The following is a 23,299-nucleotide window of genomic DNA, read 5'->3' on the forward strand; positions in this document are numbered from 1 at the left end:
TAAAAATTTGAATTAGTTACACTGCCAAATTTTTGGAAATTGGATAATTACATAGAAAATCTGCATATCCAAATTCTCTTGAAAAAATGCAGAGGTGTGTCAACACTAAGTCTGCAGGACAACTGTTTATTGAAGCTGAATACAGGTGGGAACCGGCGAGGTCCCTAAGGAAACCACCTCTCCCCACTACCTGACACCCGGTTTGCATAACTCATCCACAGGGCACACTCAGCGGCCATAGGTATGTGAATGTATAACCTCTGATCTACTTCAATGACTTAACTCTTCAGATAAGTAAACGTAGGTTCAGATAAAAGTGACTTTGTCGTCAGCCAGTGATGGACTTAAAAATATGGTATCAGGATAAAGTGCTGTCAGCTGTGGGACTGATGTTAGCTCTCCTTCCCACCCAGCAGCTGGCTGAGGGGAGAGTTGCCTTTGAACAGATGTGAGCAGCACGGAAGAGTCGGGGATTGTGCAAGACAGCAAGGCTGGAGAGCAGCTCGGGGACTCCAGCGTCAGTGTCAGACCCTCCGTGGTTAGAGGGTGGGGGGCCCCAGAAGGCAAAGCAAGAGCTAGAAGACGTGGAGGGTGAGGGAAGCAAACACCTCTTGCTTCCTTAGGTTGCTTCCCACCTGCCATGTTGGGCTTGCTATCTTCACTGGGGAAACATTGTGCTGCTGATGATGTTGATAGACTTTAGAATTCATGAGAGTCTCTCAAAAACACAAGAGAGACTGTGAGATTCCAGCTAATCTGACTGATGGCCAAGTCTTTTTTTTTTTTTTAATTTTATTGACATATAGTTGATTTACAATGTTGTGTTAATCTCTGCTGTACAGCAAAGTGATTCAGTTATACATATATATATTCTTTTTCATTATGGTTTATCACAGGATATTGAATAGAGTTCCCTGTGCTACACAGTAGGACTTGGTTGTTTATCCATTCTGTATACAATAGTTTACATCTACTAACCCCAAACTCCCAGTCCCCCAGGCCCTCCCCCTTGGCAACCACAAGTCTGTTCTCTATGTCTATGAGTCTGTTTCTGTTTCGTAGGTAAGTTTACTTGTGTCATATTTTAGATTCCACATATAAGCAATATCATATGGTATTTGTCTCTCTCTTTCTGAATTACTTCGTTTAGTATGATCATCTCTAGGTCCAACTGATGACCAAGTCTTGATTAAAAAAATATGCTTCCTGAAAGTTCTTTAAAGAGATGTTTAAAGTTCTAAATACCTCCTAGAAATCTGTCTTCCCCAATATCCGGTCATTAGCCAAGTTCAATCTCACAAGTGTCTCTTGAATGTCAGCTTTCTCCAGTTTTATTCCTAGTGTCGCTGCCTGAGTTGAGGGCACCCACATTTCACCAGCCTCCAGACTGATCTCCACGTTTGTGATGGGCTCTCGTCAAACCTGCTCTGCTCAGACCCACCCATGCATTGTAGAGCAGGAAATGAGTTATCGCCCAGGCCCACAGCTTACTTCAGAGCTACAATGTGATCACAACTGTTTGATGCCTAATCGCCTGATGGTGATTATGTGATTTGTGGGCATTTTTTCAGGATGTTCAGGTGGCTTTTTCAGGAATTATACTTGGAATGCAGATGCTCAATCCAGCTAACAGACTTTGCTGATGGTTTTTGCAACTGTAAAAGTTAATTTTGCTGGAGTGTAAGGGACTTGTGGTTTTGGTAAACCCCTGCTTGGAACCCCCCAAGGCCTGGCAGGACAGATAGCTGACAAGCATTGCCACCAACCAGGGACATTTTCAATGAAGAGATGGGAGACTCGCTGAACATTCCACAGTCTAAGGTCCTCAGATGTCCTTTGCTGAAAATATGTCCTTTGAGCTCATTAGAGCAAAAAGCCACCTGTCTGTGTCAGAGTCCTTAGTCTCACCTGCTCTCAACTTGCTTCCATCCAGCTCCTTCTCTACGTAGCTAACATAATCATTTTTTAACCTTTCAAACCTAATTACGGCATTCCTCCACTTGAAGAATGCAGACCTTTGATCTTAGGATAAATCCCATGTTCCTCACCCCTTTCTTACTGCTTATACCTCTTTCTACTTCCTCCTCCTTCACACGTTAAAATTCAGCTGTACACAGTCACTTTTAATTCCTGGAATGAGCCTTGATCTCTACAACCTCCTGAATTTTGCACATACAGTGTTTTCCCTGCCTGGAATACATATTTCCCAACTGTTATGGACTGAATGTTTGCATTCCCCCAAATTAACATGTTGAAACCCTAAGCCCTGATGCGATGGTATTTGGAGGTGGAGGTTTGGGGAGGTCATTGGGGTTAGATTAGGTCATGAGCGTAGGGTCCTCGTGAAGGAATTCATGCACTTACAAAAAGAGGACAAGACATGAGATCTCCTCCCTCTGTGCACCCACCAAGGAAGGCCAAGGGAGGCTCTGAGCAGGAAGGGGGTCCCTCAGTGGACCAGGCTGGCTTGCTGACCTTGGACTTGCAGCCTCCAGAGCTGTGGGACATGTTTCTTATTTAAGTCATCTAGTCTATGGTCCTCTGTTATATCCTGAACAGACTCAGACACCAGCCTATCTGCTTCATTTCTCTCCATCTGTCAGGTTTTATCTGATAGGTTGTTTCCCTGAGATGTTTTTATGACTTCCCGAGTCTGGGTTGGTTACTCTTCCTAAGAATCTCCATAACATCTTGTATTCACTTTCGCATGGTTACTTCGCTATATCGTAAAAGCTTACTTACTGTTCTGTATCTTCTACTTGACCATGAGCTCTGTCAGGGCAGGGGTTGTGTCTGGCTGGTTCACAGTTTCTCCTTAGCTTTTAGCAGATGGTAACAAATATGGAAAAATTAATAAATACTGGCTGGATAAATGACTAAATTAGGCAGCAGGAAGAAGCAAAGATATTTAAGAAATCAGTCAAGCAAAACAAAAGCAACAAAAGAAACCCTTTTACTTCTGATAGTCTTTTTCTTACATATTCTTACATCTTTATTTTTTAATTTAATTTGATTTATTTTAATTGGAGTATAGTTGCTTTACACTGCTGTGTCAAGTTTCTGCTGTACAGCAAAGTGGATCAGCCATACATATACATAGAGCCCCTCTTTTTTGGATTTCCTTCCCATTTAGGTCACTACAGAGCACCGAGTAGAGCTCCCTGTGCAGAACTAGCAGGTCCTCACTAGTTACCTACTTCATACCCAGCAGCGTATATATGTCAATCCCAATCTCCCAATTCATCCCACCCCCACCCCCTTCCCCCTTGGTGTCCATACGTTTGCTACTTACATTTTTTTTTTTTAACATCTTTATTGGAGTATAATTGCTTTACAATGGTGTGTTAGTTTCTGCTTTATAACAAAGTGAATCAGCTATACATATACATATGTTCCCATATCTCTTCCCTCTTGCGCTACTTACATCTTTAAAGACAACTTTTACTTGGCTATGGTCAGGTGAAGTAATTGGCTGGTGAATTTGTTATGAATTTCCCGTCTATATTTTCTACAACTTTTAAAATCCCACACTTTAAAAACTCAGTAATAGAAGGACTTCATAGACTGTGTCTTCCAACAGTTATATTTCTATATACGTTAGGCACTTACCCTTTGCAAGCTTAGGGAGTCTTAGGGCCTGCAATTGATTATGTTAACCTAAACTCTAATCATTTCCTTTGGCATAAAAAGTCCAGCAGTCAGGAAGAGGCCAAAGGCCCTAGCAACTGTTTCAGTACAATTTGGATGGATGCAGATGAAATTGCACTCACATTCTATGTGTTGGATGCCGTCCCAATTATGAGCTTAGTCACATCTGAGAGTTCAGAGGGCTCAGAGCAGGGGTGGGGGGAGGATACATGGTTCCTAATAATTATTCCGGGACAGAACGGGCTTTCCTCTGCTCTGACCACCACGGAGGTGAGCTCTGACCGTCTGATCCTAGGTGGATTAAAAAAACTTCTCCAATCTTCCCAAAACATTATCTTTACGAAGTTTTACGCTTGGGCAGCTGGTTGCTGGGAGGGGGAAAGGGAGAGGTGGGATTGCGGGAACAGCTGATTCAGATGCTGCAATTATTTCGGGACTGGAAACAGAATTGAAATGACCCAGATGGTTGGCCTAATGAAGCTGAATCAAAATCTATGCCAAGAGGAGCCAGAGCCATGTTTCGTCTGTGTGTGTGTGTGTGCGTGTGAGAGAGAGAGAGAGGGAGGGACCAATGTGCATGCATGGTTGATTTTTGGCTGAAAAGATCTTGCGGTTGCAGGAATGAAAAGTGCAGCATGCCGAGATGGATGTGCTTATGCAGAGAAAAGAAATCACAACAAAACACAGAGCCTTTTCCCGCCCTGGTCTGGCCTTGGACAGGCCTGCTCCCTCTCAGTTGCACCCATATGGAAAATCCACTTTCCTTTGGCTTTTAAAATAGACCATATTTCCTGGGAGAGTATGGTGCCTTTTGGAGAAGGTGCTTGAAGTGATTAAGCAGAGCGGGGGACGTCCATGCTGACGACTTGTGCCAGGGCATTCGTCCAAAACTCCGTCGCTGGCAGAAAACACATTGTGCTACATGCTGGAGCGACGGGCCCCGGTCACCTTGTCTGTGGAATCTGGCTTACGACGCCAAGCCCGATACCACTGCCGAGCTTGAGTCAAGAGTGAGGACAGGCCTCCAGATCAAGCCCACATCTCCCGGGGTTTTAGAACCATAAAAGGATCCTTTATTTTAACTAAAGTAGTTAATGTACTTCAATCTTTAGAACACTGCCTGGTACCTAATATATACTAATTACATTTTGATGATGATGATGATTTTAAGCAGCTCTTTGCAGGAAACTGCCCTCAGCTGGAAGCCCCTTTCCTTGTCACTTTAGCAAAGCTACATTGTAACTAGCTTTTAAACCAGGTGCGCCCATGCTCTACTCATCTCCAGACCAAACACACTTTTCAAATCTTTTGATCACTCAATGCCTTGCCTAACCTGTTGTTTCTTTCCATAGATCAAAGAAGTAAAAATGAAGAATAAGTAATGAACAGATGACCAGATGTCTTCCCCAGCTTCCCTTTCAGTTATCTTGTGAACAAACGGTGTGAACAAGATAACATCTAAAGAAAAATCACGAGGGGTTGACAAGTCTACACACAATGGGGGATGGTGAGGACTCTGACCCCCTATCTCAATGAGTAACTGAGAGTACTTCACTTTTTCCCTTTAAAAAGTTTAATGGCCAAGCAGAATCTTTAGAGTTGGTTTTTGGGGACATGAATCACCTTCCCCCCAGACTGTGGGGCTTTTCTGATTAAAAGCAACTTTCCTTTCTACCAACACTTGCCTCTCAAGCGTTGATTTTTGAGCAGTGTGCAGCTGGGCCTGAGTTTGGCAACGTTATTATTATTTATTGTTTATTTAACATCTTAGCTGTGGGCTACAAAAATGCTGAATACTGCCATCAGTCACCTGGTGGATGGCGGTGTTCCCATCCAGTCTGCTAAATCTCTGTCAAGTGACAAGAACACAGGGCCTCAGGATAGGATGTTTTTGCAGACACATTGCTTAAACCACAAAGCAGATCGTGTTGGGGGTCTGGCTCCAAGAAGGGAGTCAAATGGAAAGAGATGAGGCCATAAAAGCATCATTAATGCTGCGTCCTGGGCTCCTGAGTCTGTCATGCACATCCTGCAGTGCTTCAGTGCATTTCTGTTTAAAAGTTGCTTCCTCAGAGTGCAAATCTTTACTTGCTTTTATCTTTCTAAACAAAACTTATATTCTCAAGTTGAGTTGCACATTCCCATAAGAAGAATCGTGCTGGATGTGCACAATAAAGATAGGGGATGTTTCTGCCCAATCTTCCTGTGTGCTTGGTTCAGACAGAATTGCTCTGCTCTAGGCAGTGATCTTGGAAGCTGCTGGCCACCGTGGGTTCCTAAATGGTTTTGGAAGCTGCTGGAAACCATCGGAATTCGCAGCAGAAGGGAAACAGCTGTGCTTGCTGCAGGGGAATTCAGGATGCGAGCTCCTGGCTCTTCCTCATTTCAGTCACACTCACAGTGGCTCTGTGCTGATGGTGAAAAATGCCTCTTTCCAGTGGGATTCTGTTACAGCCATCAATCTTCAACACACAAATGGTGAGCTGGTTTCAACCAAGATAGTTATTCCTTCACTTGACAACACATATCTAACTTTTAAGATCTAGTTAACCGTTTTCATTGACCAAATGATGTGTAATTAGCTGTTTTAAAATTAGGATGGGGACAGACATTCTTTTGTATTCAAGAAGGGACTCTTTGGTCTGATGTCCAAAGCTGGAGTGTTGCTGCTTCTGGAAATGTCTTTGTCCTGGTTTCTGTGATACCACACTCTCCTGGCTATTTCTCGTCAGTTCTTTTTTTGGCCGGCTTCTACTGGACCTCTAAATGTCGGACTGATTCAGTCAGTGCTTGGTCTTTGACCCTCTTCTCTTTTTAGACCTTCTCTAACTAAATATTGGGAAAGCATTAAATATTGATAACTCTTAAATTTATATCTTGACCCCTGACTTCTGCCTTGATTTTCATTTTCACATATCCAACTCTCTGCCTGAGTCTCCACTTGGATATTGAATTGGAACTTTCTTTTCTTTTTTTAATATTTTTTAATTGAAGTATAGTTGATATTCAATGTTTTGTTATTTTCTCTGCACAGTGAACTGATTCAGCCAGTTTGAAATTAAATATTACGTCTTAAGTAGTCCCGTAATTCAAGCTGCCCCCTCTCTCCCCCATCTCTGCTCAATTCTTTTTTTTTTTTAACATCTTTATTGGAGTATAATTGCTTTACAATGGTGTGTTAGTTTCTGCTTTATAACAAAGTGAATCAGTTATACATATACATATGTTCCCATATCTCTTCCCTCTTGCGTCTCCCTCCCTCCCAACCCTCCCTATCCCACCCCTCTAGGTGATCACAAAGCACAGAGCTGATCTCCCTGTGCTATGCGGTTTTCAATTCTTGCATTAAAGAAATAAAACAAAAAACTCCTCACTGCAAAAGGGAAGACAATCTTTTTTTCTAATAGCAGAAAAGTCTCTCTGCGACGTGAATTTGAGCTATGGAGATTTGATTTCTATGGAGATAAAGAGGCAGAGAAGTTAGGGCTGTTTGGAAGGGAACGGAAATGTCGTGCTGCGGAGGAACGGGAGTAGGAGGCAAACTTCACGCCTGCCGGCTTACTAGAATGTGCCGTATTTTATCCTGTTTTCACTGAGCAGCAGAAGGTGTGTAGGGAGATTTTTATTTAATTTGGGGGCAATTAGGAAAAGGAAACCCAGCCTGAGTGACTTAAGGCTGCTCATTACCTTCTGGTGGGCAGAAAGAGCGCGCATACTTTAAATGTTAAAATCAGATTGTTTGTAAATTTCACTTTGAAATTCAAGGGCATAGAAGGACCCGTGACTTGATTAACAGAGAAAACAGCCTTGTCCCACAGCTGGTTTCCTCTCTGTAATAGATCAGACTCTGAACAGCAGTCTTTCTTAGTGACTTCCTGGAAATGACAGATTCTGGGGAGCCAAGAACTTTAAAAAAAATATAACAACTTTTAGAAATCCCCCCCCCCCCCCCATGGTGGTGGTGGGATGAATTGAGAGATTGGGATTGACATGTATACACTAATATGTATAAAATAGATAACTAATAAGAACCTGCTGTATATAAAAAAAATAATAAAATTCAAAAAAAAAAAAAAAAAAGAAATCACCCCCCAAATCTTTTAACTAATGTTATTATGGGGGGTAGGTGTTCCTAGAAGATCTTGCTTGGCTATACTGTAATGACCATTTTAATTCTGCACTTTTCCTGGGATGAATTACTGACACTCCTAGCTACTTAGCTGGAAGCCTCTGACATTAGTGATTTCAATATCATATGTAACAGGATGCCTTGGATTGCTCTGTACAATGAATGCATCTTGATATAAGAGAATTCATGATCATTTCATTTTCTGGCAATAGTGGCTGAACACCTCATTGATCAGAGGACACAGGCTGACATGAATTTTCTTTAAAAAAAATATGATTGTCCAGTCCTGAAAATTTGTGTGGTTTTCTTTTTTTTTTTATTTTAAGTTTTATTTAAAAAATTTTTTTTGGCCACTCCATGTGGCCTGTGGGATCTCAGTTTCCCAACCAGGGATCGAACCCATGTCTCCTGAGTGAGAAGGTCAGAGTCTTAACCACTGGACCGCCAGGGAAGTCCCTTGTGTGGTTTTCTTTGTGGTTTGTCTGAAGGCCTTATTTATCAAAGGTATTTTAGGTAAATGTAATAAAAATGAACACTACCTGGTTTAAGCAGCAAACTTTGGAGTATCCGCTGAAAAGAGCAGACCAGCCTCACCCCAGGACGGGAACCAGGGCCCTTTGGGACCTTTAAGCAGGAGCACATGGCCCCTCTCTCTGAGTGCTGGACTTCACCCCTATGTCTATTTCCTGATCCCAAGCCCTCCAGCTTCCATCAGGGGTTCTCTTGAGGCTCTTCAGCTGTGGCTGGGGGCAGGGACGAGTCACAGAGGACACACATGTCCCCGCCCACCGTCCCCATGTGTGTGGAGGTTCTTACAGAGGATGGGAGCCTCATGAGAAGGGAACCCCCTTAAGAGTTGTCTGTCATACCCAACTACTCTTTGTGTGTAGGAGAAACACTTTGTTTATTTAAAATCCCAGCAGACTGCAGCCGAATTCCTAAGGAAATGGCCGAATTTCTCTTTGGAATAGATGGGCCGTGTAGCTGTGAAAAAAAGATAAGCTTCAGGGAATGGCTCGGAAAGCATAGGAATGAGAGAACTAAACTGCCTTTACACCAGTTTAGTTTAGTTTACCATATATCTGGAGAAAACGATAATTCAAAAAGATACATACACCCCAATGTTTATTGCAGCACAATTTACAATTGCCAAGACATGGAAGCAACCTAAGTGCCCATTAACAGATGAACGGATAAAGAAGATGTGGTGTATATATACAATGGAATATTACTCAGTCATAAAAAAGAATGAAATAATGCCATTTGCAGAAACATGGATGGACCTAGAGATTCAAACTAAGTGAAGTAAGTCAGACAGAGAAAGACAAATATCATGATATCACTTTTATATGGATTCTGGAAAAAAATGATACAAATGAACTTATATACAAAACAGAAATAGACCCACAGACATAGAACACAAACTTATGGTTACCAAAAGGGAAAGGGTGGGGGAGGGATAAATTAGGAGGTTGAGATGAACATATACACCACTATACATAAAATAGGTAACCAACACCTACTGTATAGCACAGGCACCTATGCTCAATATTTTGTAATAACCTATAAGCTAAAAGATTCTGAAAAAATAAATGAGTCACTATTCTCCTCACCTGAAACTAACACAACATTGTAAATCAACTATAGTTCAATTTAAAAAATAAGAAAAAGTAAAAGAAGTCAACTACCAAGGGCTAGCTGTCCAGGGTGATGTAATCTGATATCGGTCAGTCTCCCAAAGAAGGAGCAAGACAGAGAAGGACAAAGAAGCAATGAGGAAGGATCTCAGAGGAGGGACACTCCTTCAGTGAAAAATTTCAAATATTAGAATTTATGGACACAGATACCTGGCTTACTCTTCCCTTAGCACTGAAGAAGTTTCATTCAATCTTTTCGTCTCTCTGCTGAGATGCAAGGAAATGAGGCACATTATTTATAAACTTTCTTTGTTTTTCACAGCAACGTGCCTTTAGAAACTGGATCAGAAAGTAGAATGACCAGAAATGGATCATTTAGTATTATATGCTAAAAGACACGAACATTTTAAATTTACTTATGTCAAACCCACTCCCAAGGAAGAACCTAAGGCTGCTCTGTACAGGCTGTAGTCACAGCTTCTGTTCCTGGACAGTATTCATGCACGGATGAGGGGAAATGCTGACTCAGGGGAAAAAAGTCAGCTGAAATGGAAGAGAATCTGTCAACGTGATGAAAAATGAACTGTATGGGCTTTTAGACACACTGCATGACCAGATGGGTAAAATTTGAATTTTACCCATTGTAAATTGTTTGAAGAAGCTCCTATAAAGAAAATGTGATTGAATGAAAGTATTTTGTGATATGCAAAATGCAAAAAGTGATGCATATATGTGCATGTGTCTGGGGAGGGGTGTGAGGAGGAGGGAGAGTAGTAATACTGATGGCAACATGCAGAGAAAGCGTAAGAATACATAACAGCTATTCATTATCTAGGAGGGTAAGTGACACTCTCAAGAAACCTATGGTGAAAGAATTTCTACATTCATAGAAACTTTCACTGTTATTTTTTAAACTCTTTTTTTTTTCATCTTGTAGAACTTCCATCAATATCGCATCAGTTCTCCAATTTTCCAGGAAGGCAATAGCAGAGTATAGGCAATTACAGGGCTGGATTTGCACACAAGAGAGATAGAGATAGATTCAGATTCTGACCCAAGCTGAGATTTCAAAAAAACTTTCTGCTGCTAAGTTCAGTGCTGAAAAAGTAGATCTTGATGGCTTTCATTGCCCTTAGATTACACTTGCCCTTTTGTTGTAAACATGCGTGTCTTTCACATCATCCCAATACAATTTGCCATGGGTGACCCCATTTCAAGGCAATGTTTGTTTAGCAAAGGTAGTTTATCCTGGCAAAGTTTTCTAAATAATTCATAGGTGATTTCTACCAACTAAGAAAGAAATGTTGGTCTCCGTATATGAAAAAATAAGTAGTAAATGTCCATCTTTAATCAGACAAAAAGTGCCTTCATCAAAGGGTATAATACGTACCTAAAATGTAGAAATAATGAGTGCAATTTTCATAATGTCATTACCTGTCACACACAGTGAAAACAAATTACCAAAGCCTGCAGAACAATGGGAATTGTTCTACAGCTTGGAACTCTAAGCCTCCTGGTGGGATATTGGGCTCATTTGTATTTATACCATCAGTGAATATTTTAACAGTTTGTGAATCTGTCCTTAAAATAATATGCTACCAAATTACTCTTGCTCACCTACAAATTTGAAATAAAAATTAAGAGTGGAATGAGAAAGAAGCAAAAAATACTGGGAATCAGGAGACCTTCCAAGTTTATCCTCTGCCACTAACAGCTTGTTTGACTGCTTAGAATTAGTCTCATTTGAAAATTTTGCTGTGATTCTGTGACAACAATGAAACAGAATTAAGCCCCCAACACTTGTCTTAATGAAATGAAGGATTCTTTGACATCACTAAGTATAGAAACTAATAGGTAATTTAGAACTCTTTATTTACCATGACTTTAAAAAATGGATTATAGAAAAAAATCAGTTCTTAAACAAGTCAAATTATATGGGAATAATTGTGCACTTTATGACTTTATCCTAATGTGAATATCTTTAGTCCTCTCAACCACTTGCAATTCTTGATAGCTTCATGGTTTTTTTTGCTTTTGGGTCTTTGCTTATACTTTTTTCTCTCCCTGTATCCTGCCTTCACTGGGTAAATCATATGCATTCTGAATCCTGTCCCCAAACTGGATTAAGTGATCCTGAATGAACCTCATAATTGTATAGGCAGTATCTCTGTGTCAGGGTGGTAGTAATGAATAATTCCAAAGTTATTAGGAGGGAAGGGAGCGGGGCACAACCTTTAAAAGAATGACATAGCTGTAGAACATGACAAAAGCTGGTTAGAACCAACTAGGTCCAAGATGGCGGAAGATTTAACTTCCAGTGGACCTTGAACCTCATTATACGCTCATTGCGATACATCAGCTAAATGACACACCCACCGGCACCGTGACAGCTCTGAGGTTAACAATAAAAGGTCAAAAAGTGGGCAGTAGCCCAATTCCTGGAAATCTCTGCCTCTTCCCCCAAATAATTAGAATAATCCTCTCACTCTTTAGCCTATGAAATTACTCAGCCCATTAAAACTAACCACGCCATACTTCAAGGCTCTCTCGCCTTCTGAGATGGCCCACACTCTGTCTGTGGAGCGTGTTTCTCTCTAAATAAATGCACTTCTTACCTATCAGTTTGTCTCTCACTGAATTCTTTTTTTTTTTTAAGTTACTTTTTTTTAAGTTACTTGCCATTCTTTTATTTATTTATTTATTTATTTATTTATTTATTTATTTATTTAAGGCTGTGTTGGGTCTTCGTTTCTGTGCGAGGGCTTTCTCTAGTTGTGGCAAGCGGGGGCCACTCTTCATCGCGGTGCGCGGGCCTCTCACTATCGCGGCCTCTCTTGTTGCGGAGCACAGGCTCCAGATGAACAGGCTCAGCAATTGTTGCTCACGGGCCTAGTTGCTCCATGGCATGTGGGATCTTCCCAGACCAGGGCTCGAACCCATGTGCCCTGCATTGGCAGGCAGATTCTCAACCACTGCGCCACCAGGGAAGCCCTCACTGAATTCTTTTTGCAATGAGACATCAATAACCTCAAATCCACCGGAAACAAATTCTCAATAGGCTTAATGTAATAAGTCTTTAATTCTCACCTGTACGACATAAATGCTGGTTCACAGGAGTTTTCTGCTCATTGTAACTACTCAGACACCCTCGCAATGGAAGCTTTACTTGGTATACATGTCCATGATCACCTGTCTCCCGAAGTCTCCAGTGGGAATGACACATCACTGCTGCTCATTTATGATTGGCCAAAGCGAGCCCGTGTTTCCAGCTTCAATATTTGTTCAACAGCATCAGTGAGCACCAGCTACAGCAGTGGTAAAGGGGAAGACTTTGGTATCCAACCACTTGGCTCAAATTCTATCTCTGATCCTTGCTGGCTGTGATTTTCGACACGTTATTAAACCTTTTTTTTTTGGTTTCAGTTTCTCACCTGTAAAATGGTGCTTATAATAGTACATTCTTATTGGGTTTTGAAAACTAAATGAGTTAATACATGTAAAACATGAATAGCACGGCTTAACATTACTTTAGATTGGTATTAGCTATTATTTTACCTTATATGCAGCTTTTAGTGCATCACAATATAACTTTTGTTTCCATGATTATCTCTGCTACAGGAATGGTCTCCTTGTTAGTGGGAATCTCCTTGTTGAGTGTTGTAACTTCAGAGCTTGTAGAGTAGGAACACAACAGGTATTTTATTCCCTCTGAGTTTTAGGTGTCTGTATTAACTCTTTCAAATCATTAGAATACTACCTCTGTGCAGCAAACTGCACTTGAAGATGTACGGAAATTAATTAACTTGTATACTCAACCAACAGCAGAATGTCTTATCCGCTGCAATAATTTGGTGTTAGGAGACTTAAAGAAGCAAACAATTACTTTCTACCTGTTTATCATTTATTTCTGGCACATTGGAGAGACTTGTGAAAGAGGAAAAACACTCCTAACATTCATGGTTTCATTAAAAATAAAATAGTTCCAAAGTCCTAAAAATGGAAACAATTTTCTTCCTCCGTATGTTTTCACTAAACTTTCATGACCATTATATGAATTACACAGAGTTTAAATGACATGTGGGTAACAAGAACATATCAAACTTCAATACAACTTCACTCACAATTTGATTCGGCAAGGCAAGAAAAATAGGTTACTTAAACGCTGTCCGCATTGCAGTACAGTGTAGTTGACAGCTGTGAATAAAAGTTGCATAACGCTGTGCTGAAAAGGCCAGCGTTTCCTGTTGATACTGGTTGGTGGGATGGGAAGGGCCCCTGGGCTGTCAGTGCTCCCTCCAGGGACACACACTGTGGTGGAAATTTTAGAGGTCAGACTTCCTGAGATGAAGAGCAGGACTTGTTTGCTCACAATAGTTCTGAACTCAGAAAGTCGTTCATGAACTCTTTTGAATCACTTTTCCACCAAAGGCTCAAGTAAAGAATGTGGGTTAGTAAAACTGGGTAGTAGTAAGATTTGCAGGAGACATGGGAATCATTATCCTGTGTCTTTTAACTGAGTTTAATATTGCGTTTGGAGAGAAAGTAAAAATACAGGAAAACTACAAAAAAAAATGTATATGTATGATAAACATGTCTGGTTCAAATCTTTTTTTTTTCTCTTTATAAACTCCATCATTGTGGATCAGCTTTCTTTAAATACCTTCCTCCTTTCTGAGATTCATGGTTTTTGAGGGTGGATCTATATTCTGAATAAAATGATTGGTGGTTGTCAAATAATTTCAGTGTTTGATGTAAAAATTAAACGTTTCTAATATCAAGATAAGGGCCAGTTAATAAGGAAATATATCTTTTGGCCAATAATTCTTTCTGATATGAGCTCTTCCACAGTACTTTGTGTCCAGGAGTTTAGAATGTTGTGTGAGATGCATCATTGTAGCATTCCTTTCATTTAATATTAATTCATTTTTATTCATTTAATATCCAGTAGATACGGATATTGACCCTGTAAACCATATGATAATAAACATTGGGATGAATTAAAAAGTCATCAATATTTTCCATTGAAAAAATACACCTGGAGGTTTTAAGATTGCTGGCATAAATATTTTTTAAAACCTTTATCCAGGTATTGGTATTGTACAGACTTGGATTAGAAAATAATTTCCACGTTGTGGGCCCGTGACAAATCCTGGCTACTCTGCTTGCTGTTCTGAAACCTGGCTCACTACCATGGCAGCAGGAAGACTCACCACTGAGTTGTCACCAGCTCTCCTGCAGGTCAGGGGCATACCCTTCCTGACAATTCTCAGAGCCATAGAAATTGGCTGCAGGATACAGGAATGCAATACAAGTTTAATCTGTAGCAAAAAATATCTCCTATTTCACAGAACATAGAAGAGAGGTTGCCAGGGGCTGTGTGTGTGTGTGTTGCGGGGGAATGGGGAGATGTAGGTCAAAGTGCACAAACTTTCAGTTATAAGTGAAACCAAGGAGGACCCTGTGGGGCTCCTGGGCACAAAAATCTTTCTGGGTCCCCTGTTTCTTCTTTGTAGGAAATAAACTTATTTCAGCCTCCTTGATCTTCCCTGAGTTCCAAAGGGCAGATTCAACAGTTGCTAATTAGGGAAAGCAGGGGATGAAGAAACAAGGGGATAGCAGTCAAGAAACAACAGTGCAGCCTTGGGGCAGGACCCTGGTTCCTCCTCAAGGAATATATGTAACAATATCTTTGAGTTCTTCTGCAGGAACTAAGCAACTTCAGGCTGAGCACAAAGTTCCTGAAACACGGTCCTGTTATCTCACCACCAACCAGTCAGGAGAAAGTCACACATCCTGCAGCCCTCAGTCAAAATTTTGCCTATAAAAACTTTTCCTTAAAAACCATCAGAGAGTTCGGGGTTTTTGAACACGAGTCATCCGTTCTCCTTGCCTGGCCCTGCAATAACCCTTCCTCTGCTCAAAACTCTGACTTTTCAGTTTGTTTGGCCTCCTCACTGTGCATTGGGCACACAGACTTGTGTGTTGCAACATAAGGAGAATCAAGTTCTGAGGGTCTTATGCACAGCACGGTGACATAGTTAATAATGCAGTGCTGTGTACAGGGACATGGCTGAGAGTAGGTCTGAAGTTTTCTTACCACACGCACAACAAAGGGTTAACTATGTGAGGTGATGGATGTGTTAAGTACCTTGATCTTGGTAATCATTTCATGATGTCTATGGACATCAATCATCACCTTGTACACTTTAAATATATGTGACTGTATTTGTCAATTATTCCTCAAAGTTGGAAAAAAGAAAATCTGCTGTTTTAGTCTACTGCCTCCCCACCTCACTTTAAGGTTGTTCCCTGTAAAAATGTTTTGATACATTAAATGTTTTTCTTTGATGTTTGGTAGGAGGTTTGCAGAAGTGAATATTAAAATCCTATAATTCTTAGCATTTAAATAATGACAAAGTTGAAGTTCACTTTTTAAAAAAAATTTATTTATTTTATTTATTTTTTGCTGCATTGGGTCACTGTTGCTGCATGCGGGCTTTCACTAGTTGCAGCGAGCGGGGGCTACTCTTCGTTGAGGTACGCGGGCTTCTCATTGCGGTGGCTTCTCTTGTTGAGGGAGCATGGGCTATAGGTGCATGGCCTTCAGTAGTTGTGGCGCGTGGGCTCATAGTTGTGGCTCGCGGGCTCTAGAGTGCAGGCTCAGTAGCTATGGCACATGGGCTTAGTTACTCCGTGGCATGTGGGATCTTCCCGGACCAGGGCTCGAACCCGTGTCCCCTGCATTGGCAGGTGGATTCTTTTTTTTTTTTTTAAATTTTATTTATTTATTTATTTATTTATTTATTTTTGGCTGTGCTGGGTCTTTGGTTCGTGCGAGGGCTTTCTCCAGTTGCGGCAAGTGGGGGCCACTCTTCATCGTGGTGCGGGGACCGCTCTTCATCGCGGTGCGCGGGCCTTTCACTATCGCGGCCCCTCCCGTCGCGGGGCACAGGCTCCAGAAGCGCCAGCTCAGCAGCCGTGGCTCACGGGCCCAGCCGCTCCGCGGCATGTGGGATCCTCCCAGACCAGGGCTCGAACCCGTGTCTCCTGCATTAGCAGGCAGATTCTCAACCACTGCGCCACCAGGGAAGCCCTGGCAGGTGGATTCTTAACCACTGCGCCACCAGGGAAGTCCAAAGTTCACTTTTATTTATTTACATCAGGTAACTAATTTGTTGCTCCAGTGGTTTCTTCTCAGAGACTAGATAGGAATATACTATCAATTGGGTTTGAATTACTTAAAAAAAAAATTATTGTAGTATAGTTGATTTTCAACGTTGTGTTAGTTTCAGGTGCACAGCAAAGTGATTCAGTTCTCTCTATCTATCATCTATCTATCTATCTATCTATCTATCTATCTATCTATCTATTCTTTTTCAGATTCTTTACCCATATAGATTATTACAGAATATTGAGTAGAGCCCCCTGTGCTATACAGTAGGTCCTTGTTGGTTACCTAAGTGAGAATGGGGACGGAGGTCAGGAGTAAGAAAGCAGGATTTAAGTTTCTCTGAATACCAGTGGCCTTCTATCACAGTTGGAATATGGAAAGTCTAAAATGACATTGTAAAATTCTCCTTTGTTATCTAATAAAACATTCAACAATAGTTACAGCAAAGCTTAGATATACACATTAACGGAAACAAATTTGCCTAATCTATTTTGCTAGTTATGAGTTCATAGAATACGTGATATCTGATGCTTTGTATTTCTGAAGTGGAGGAGGGTTATTATAGACCTGAGTGAAAGGGATGAGAATCTGGGTAAAGAGGCTAAACAATTATTTTTCTCAAAATAAAAAATAAAAAAAACCCTAAAAGCAAAAATGTTCATTAATTCTGCTTACTTTTTGCAGTCAAATGTCTAATTGCATCTCTCAGCCTTTCCATTTGTAACGTTCCAGGCAGGTGTCACGCTGGCCAATGTTTATCATAATTACACCACATCTTAACACCTGAGTAGAAAACTACTGAAATGCTGCACATAAATGTTTCAATGTAATAAAATCACATATTAGGACATACATCTAAAGGTAGAGAAGATGTGAACAGAGCACTATATATATTACTAACAGCGACTATATAATTTCTTGAAAGATTCAAGAAGGCTTGTTCCCTTTCTCTTACCCTTATTCTCTGGACCAGAGTCCAGCAGATGTTCAAGGTCACTGTCATTCATTTTCCACAGTCCCAGGGACCTTTGAAGGATTCAGCATAACCGAGTGGCCATACAGTTGTAAAAGACATTAACATTCCTATTAAGCTCTTGAGAATTTTGACCTTTCTGATATGTCAGAAAAGGGATATTCTGCAGATAAATTGTGATCGACTAGATGCATAATATACCAAGTGTTTAGGCTCCTCTGTCTACCTCAGACCCGTGGGGGTGATGGATTGAATGAAATGCTCTTTTCTATTACGTGGGAGTACTTGATAATTTTCTTTTTTTTTTTTTTAAACATCTTTATTGAAGTATAATTGCTTTACAATGGTGTGTTAGTTTCTAACAAAGTGAATCAGTTATACATATACATATGTTCCCATATCTCTTCCCTCTTGCATCTCCCTCCCTCCCACCCTCCCCATCCCACCCCTCTAGGTGGTCACAAAGCACAGAGCTGATCTCCCTGTGCTATGCGGCTGCTTCCCACTAGCTATCTATTTTACATTTGGTAGTGTATATATGTCCATGACACTCACTCACCCTGTCACATCTCACCCCTCCCCCTCCCCATATCCTCAAGTCCATTCTCTAGTAGGTCTGTGTCTTTATTCCCGTCTTGCCCCTAGGTTCTTCATGGCCTTATTTTTTTCTTTTCCTTAGAGTCCATATATATGTGTTAGCATACTGTATCTGTTTTTCTCTTTCTGACTTACTTCACTCTGTATGACAGACTCTAACTCCATCCACCTCATTACAAATACCTCCATTTCATTTCTTTTTATGGCTGAGTAATATTCCATTGTATGTATTCCATTGTGATGTGCCACATCTTCTTTATCCACTCATCCGATGATGGACACTTAGGTTGCTTCCATGTCCTGGCTATTGTAAATAGAGCTGCAATGAACATTTTGGTACATGATTCTTTTTGAACTATGGTTTTCTCAGGGTATATGCCCAGTAGTGGGATTGCTGGGTCGTATGGTAGTTCTATTTGTAGTTTTTTAAGGACACTCAATACTGTTCTCCATAGTGGCTGTATCCATTTCCATTCCCACCAACAGTGCAAGAGTGTTCCCTTTCCTCCACACCCTCTCCAGCATTTATTGTTTCTAGATATTTTGATGATGGCCATTCTGACTGGTGTGAGATGATATCTCATTGTAGTTTTGATTTGCATTTCTCTAATGATTAATGATGTTGAGCATTCTTTCATGTGTCTGTTGGCAATCTGTATACCTTCTTTGGAGAAATGTCTATTTAGGTCTTCTGCCCATTTTTGGATTGGGTTGTTCGTTTTTTGTTATTGAGCTGCATGAGCTGCTTGTAAATCTTGGAGATTAATCCTTTGTCAGTTGCTTCATTTGCAAATATTTCCTCCCATTCTGATGGTTGTCTTTTGGTCGTGTTTATGGATTCCTTTGCTGTGCAAAAGCTTTTAAGTTTCATTAGGTCCCATTTGTTTATTTGTGTTTTTATTTCCAATTCTCTAGGAGCTAGGTCAAAAAGAATCTTGCTGTGATTTATGTCATAGAGTGTTCTGCTTATGTTTTCCTCTAAGAGTTTGATAGTGTCTGGCCTTACACTTAGGTCTTTAATCCATTTTGAGTTTATTTTTGTGCATGGTGTCAGGGAGTGTTCTAATTTCATACTTTTACATGTATCTGTCCAATTTTCCCAGCACCACTTATTGAAGAGGCTGTCTTTTCTCCACTGTATATGCTTGCCTCCTTTATCAAAGATAAGGTGACCATATGTGCGTGGGTTTATCTCTGGGCTTTCTATACTGTTCCATTGATCTATATTTCTGTTTTTGTGCCAGTACCAAACTGTCTTGATTACTGTAGATTTGTAATATAGTCTGAAGTCAGGGAGCCTGATTCCTCCAGCTCCATTTTTCGTTCTCAAGATTGCTTTGGCTATTCGGGGTCTTTTGTGTTTCCATACAAATTGTGAAATTTTTTGTTCTAGTTCTGTGAAAAATGCCAGTGGTAGTTTGATAAGGATTGAATTGAATCTGTAGATTGCTTTGGGTAGTAGAGTCATTTTCACAATGTTGATACTTCCAATCCAAGAACATGGTATATCTCTCCATCTATTTGTATCATCTTTAATTTCTTTCATCAGTGTCTTATAATTTTCTGCATACAGGTCTTTTGTCTCCTTAGGTAGGTTTATTCCTAGATATTTTATTCTTTTTGTTGCAATGGTAAACGGGAGTGTTTTCTTAATTTCACTTTCAGATTTTTCATCATTAGTGTATAGAAATGCAAGAGATTTCTGTGCATTAATTTTGTATCCTGCTACTTTACCAAATTCATTGATTAGCTCTAGTAGTTTTCTGGTTGCATCTTTAGGATTCTCTATGTATAGTATCGTGTCATCTGCAAACAGTGACAGCTTTACTTCTTCTTTTCCGATTTGGATTCCTTTTATTTCTTTGTCTTCTCTGATTGCTGTGGCTAACACTTCCAAAACTATGTTGAATAATAGTGGTGAGAGTGGGCAACCTTGTCTTGTTCCTGATCTTAGTGGAAATGGTTTCAGTTTTTCACCATTGAGGACAATGTTGGCTGTGGGTTTGTCATATATGGCCTTTATTATGTTGAGGAAAGTTCCCTCTATGCCTACTTTCTGCAGGGCTTTTATCATAAATGGGTGTTGAATTTTGTCGAAAGCTTTCTCTGCATCTATTGAGATGATCATATGGTTTTTCTCCTTCAATTTGTTAATATGGTGTATCACGTTGATTGATTTGCGTATATTGAAGAATCCTTGCATTCCTGGGATAAACCCCACTTGATCATGTTGTATGATCCTTTTAGTGTGCTGTTGGATTCTGTTTGCTAGTATTTTGTTGAGGATTTTTGCATCTATGTTCATCAGTGATATTGGCCTGTAATTTTCTTTCTTTGTGACATCTTTGTCTGGTTTTGGTATCAGGGTGATGGTGGCCTCGTGGAATGAGTTTGGGAGTGTTCCTCCCTCTGCAATATTTTGGAAGAGTTTGAGAAGGATAGGTGTTAGCGCTTGTCTAAATGTTTGATAGAATTCACCTGTGAAGCCATCTGGTCCCGGGCTTTTGTTTGTTGGAAGGTTTTTAATCACAGTTTCAATTTCAGTGCTTGTGATTGGTCTGTTCATATTTTCTATTTCTTCCTGGTTCAGTCTCAGCAGGTTGTGCATTTCTAAGAATTTGCCCATTTCTTCAAGGTTGTCCATTTTATTGGCATAGAGTTGTTTGTAGTAATCTCTCATGATCTTTTGTATTTCTGCAGTGTCAGTGGTTATTTCTCCTTTTTCATTTCTAATTCTATTGATTTGAGTCTTCTCCCTTTTTCTCTTGATGAGTCTGACTAATGGTTTATCAATTTTGTTTATCTTCTCAAAGAACCAGCTTGTAGTTTCATTGATTTTTGCTATTGTTTCCTTCATTTCTTTTTCATTTATTTCTGATCTGATCTTTATGATTTCTTTCCTTCTGCTAGCTTTGGGGTTTTTTTTGTTCTTCTTTCTCTGATTGCTTCAGGTGCAAGGTTAGGTTGTTTATTCGAGATGTTTCCTGTTTTTTGAAGTAGGCTTGTATTGCTATAAACTTCCCTCTTAGCACTGCTTTTGCTGTGTCCCATAGGTTTTGGGTCGTCGTTTCTCCATTGTCATTTGTTTCTAGGTATTTTTTGATTTCCCCTTTGATTTCTTCAGTGATCACTTCTTTATTAAGTAGTGTATTGTGTAGCCTCCATGTGTTTGTATTTTTTACAGATCTTTTCCTGGAATTGATATCTAGTCTCATAGCGTTGTGGTCGTAAAAGATACTTGATACGATTTCAATTTTCTTAAATTTACCAAGGCTTGATTTGTGACCCAAGACATGATCCATCCTGGAGAATGTTCCATGAGCACTTGAGAAAAATGTGTATTCTGTTGTTTTGGGGTGGAATGTCCTATAAATATCCATTAAGTCCATCTTGTTTAATGTATCATTTAAAGCTTGTGTTTCCTTATTTATTTTCATTTTGGATGATCTGTCCATTGGTGAAAGTGGGGTGTTAAAGTCCCCTACTATGATTGTGTTGCTGTCGATTTCCCCTTTTATGGCTGTTAGTATTTGCCTTATGTATTGAGGTGCTCCTATGTTGGGTGCATAAATATTTACAATTGTTATACCTTCCTCTTGGATTGATCCCTTGATCATTATATAGTGTCCTTCTTTGTCTCTTGTAATAGTCTTTATTTTAAAGTCCATTTTGTCTGATATGAGAATTACTACTCCAGCTTTCTTTTGATTTCCATTTGCATGGAATATTTTTTTCCATCCCCTCACTTTCAGTCTGTATGTGTCTCTAGGTCTGAAGTGGGTCTCTTGTAGACAGCATATATATGGGTCTTGTTTTTGTATCCATTCAGCCAGTCTCTGTCTCTTGGTGGGAGCATTTAATCCATTTACATTCAAGGTAATTATCGATATGTATGTTCCTATTCCCATTTTCTTAAATGTTTTGGGTTTGTTATTGTAGGTGTTTTCCTTCTCTTGTGTTTCTTGCCTAGAGAAGTTCCTTTAGCATTTGTTGTAAAGCTGGTTTGGTGGTGCTGAACTCTCTCAGGTTTTGCTTGTCTGTAAAGGTTTTAATTTCTCCATCAAATCTGAATGAGATCCTTGCTGGGTAGAGTAACCTTGGTTGTAGTTTTTTCTCCTTCATGACTTTAAGTATATCCTGTCACTCCCTTCTGGCTTGCAGAGTTTCTGCTGAAAGATCAGCTGTTAACCTTATGGGGATTCCCTTATGTGTTATTTGTTGTTTATCCCTTGCTGCTTTTAATATGTTTTCTTTATATTTAATTTTTGACAGTTTGATTAATATGTGTCTTGGCGTGTTTCTCCTTGGCTTTATCCTGTATGGGACTCTCTGTGCTTCCAGGACTTGATTAACTATTTCCTTTCCCATATTAGGGAAGTTTTCAACTATAATCTCTTCAAATATTTTCTCAATCCCTTTCTTTTTCTCTTCTTCTTCTGGGACCCCTATAATTCGAATGTTGGAGCATTTAATATTGTCCCAGAGGTCTCTGAGACTGTCCTCAGTTCTTTTCATTCTTTTTTCTTTATCCTGCTCTGCAGTAGTTATTTCCACCATTTTATCTTCCAGGTCACTTATCCTTTCTTCTGCCTCAGTTATTCTGCTATTGATCCCATCTAGAGTATTTTTAATTTCATTTATTGTGTTTTTCATCATTGCTTGGTTCCTCTTTAGTTCTTCTAGGTTGTTGTTAAATGTTTCTTGCATTTTGTCTATTCTATTTCCAAGATTTTGGATCATCCTTATTATCATTATTCTGAATTCTTTTTCAGGTAGACTACCTATTTCCTCTTCATTTGTTAGGTCTGGTGTGTTTTGACCTTGCTCCTTCATCTGCTGTGTGTTTTTCTGTCGTCTCATTGTGCTTATCTTACTGTGTTTGGGGTCTTCTTTTCACAGGCTGCAGGTTCGTAGTTCCTGTTGTTTTTGGTATCTGTCCCCAGTGGCTAAGGTTGGTTCAGTGGGTTGTGTAGGCTTCCTGGTGGAGGGGACTAGTGTCTGTGTTCTGGTGGATGAGGCTGGATCTTGTCTTTCTGGTGGGCACGTCCACGTCTGGTGGTGTATTTTGGGGTGTCTGTGGCCTTATTATGATTTTAGGCAGCCTCTCTGCTAATGGATGGGGCTGTGTTCCTGTCTTGCTAGTT

General features: G+C 40.1%; 1 long non-coding RNA gene across 2 annotated transcripts in view; it reads left to right on the plus strand.

Moving 5' to 3' along the window:
* Positions 1-7,066, plus strand: part of LOC103012613 (uncharacterized) — an 84,355-nt gene extending 77,289 nt beyond the window's left edge. For both annotated transcript variants that reach the window (XR_451172.2, XR_009008377.1), the window contains exon 10: positions 5,001-7,066. This is a non-coding gene — a long non-coding RNA (uncharacterized LOC103012613). The remainder of the gene's footprint in view (positions 1-5,000) is intronic.
* Positions 7,067-23,299: the final 16,233 nt, after the last annotated feature.

This window comes from Balaenoptera acutorostrata, chromosome 5, assembly GCF_949987535.1.
Source record: "Balaenoptera acutorostrata chromosome 5, mBalAcu1.1, whole genome shotgun sequence".
In the NCBI taxonomy this organism is placed as follows: domain Eukaryota; kingdom Metazoa; phylum Chordata; class Mammalia; order Artiodactyla; family Balaenopteridae; genus Balaenoptera; species Balaenoptera acutorostrata.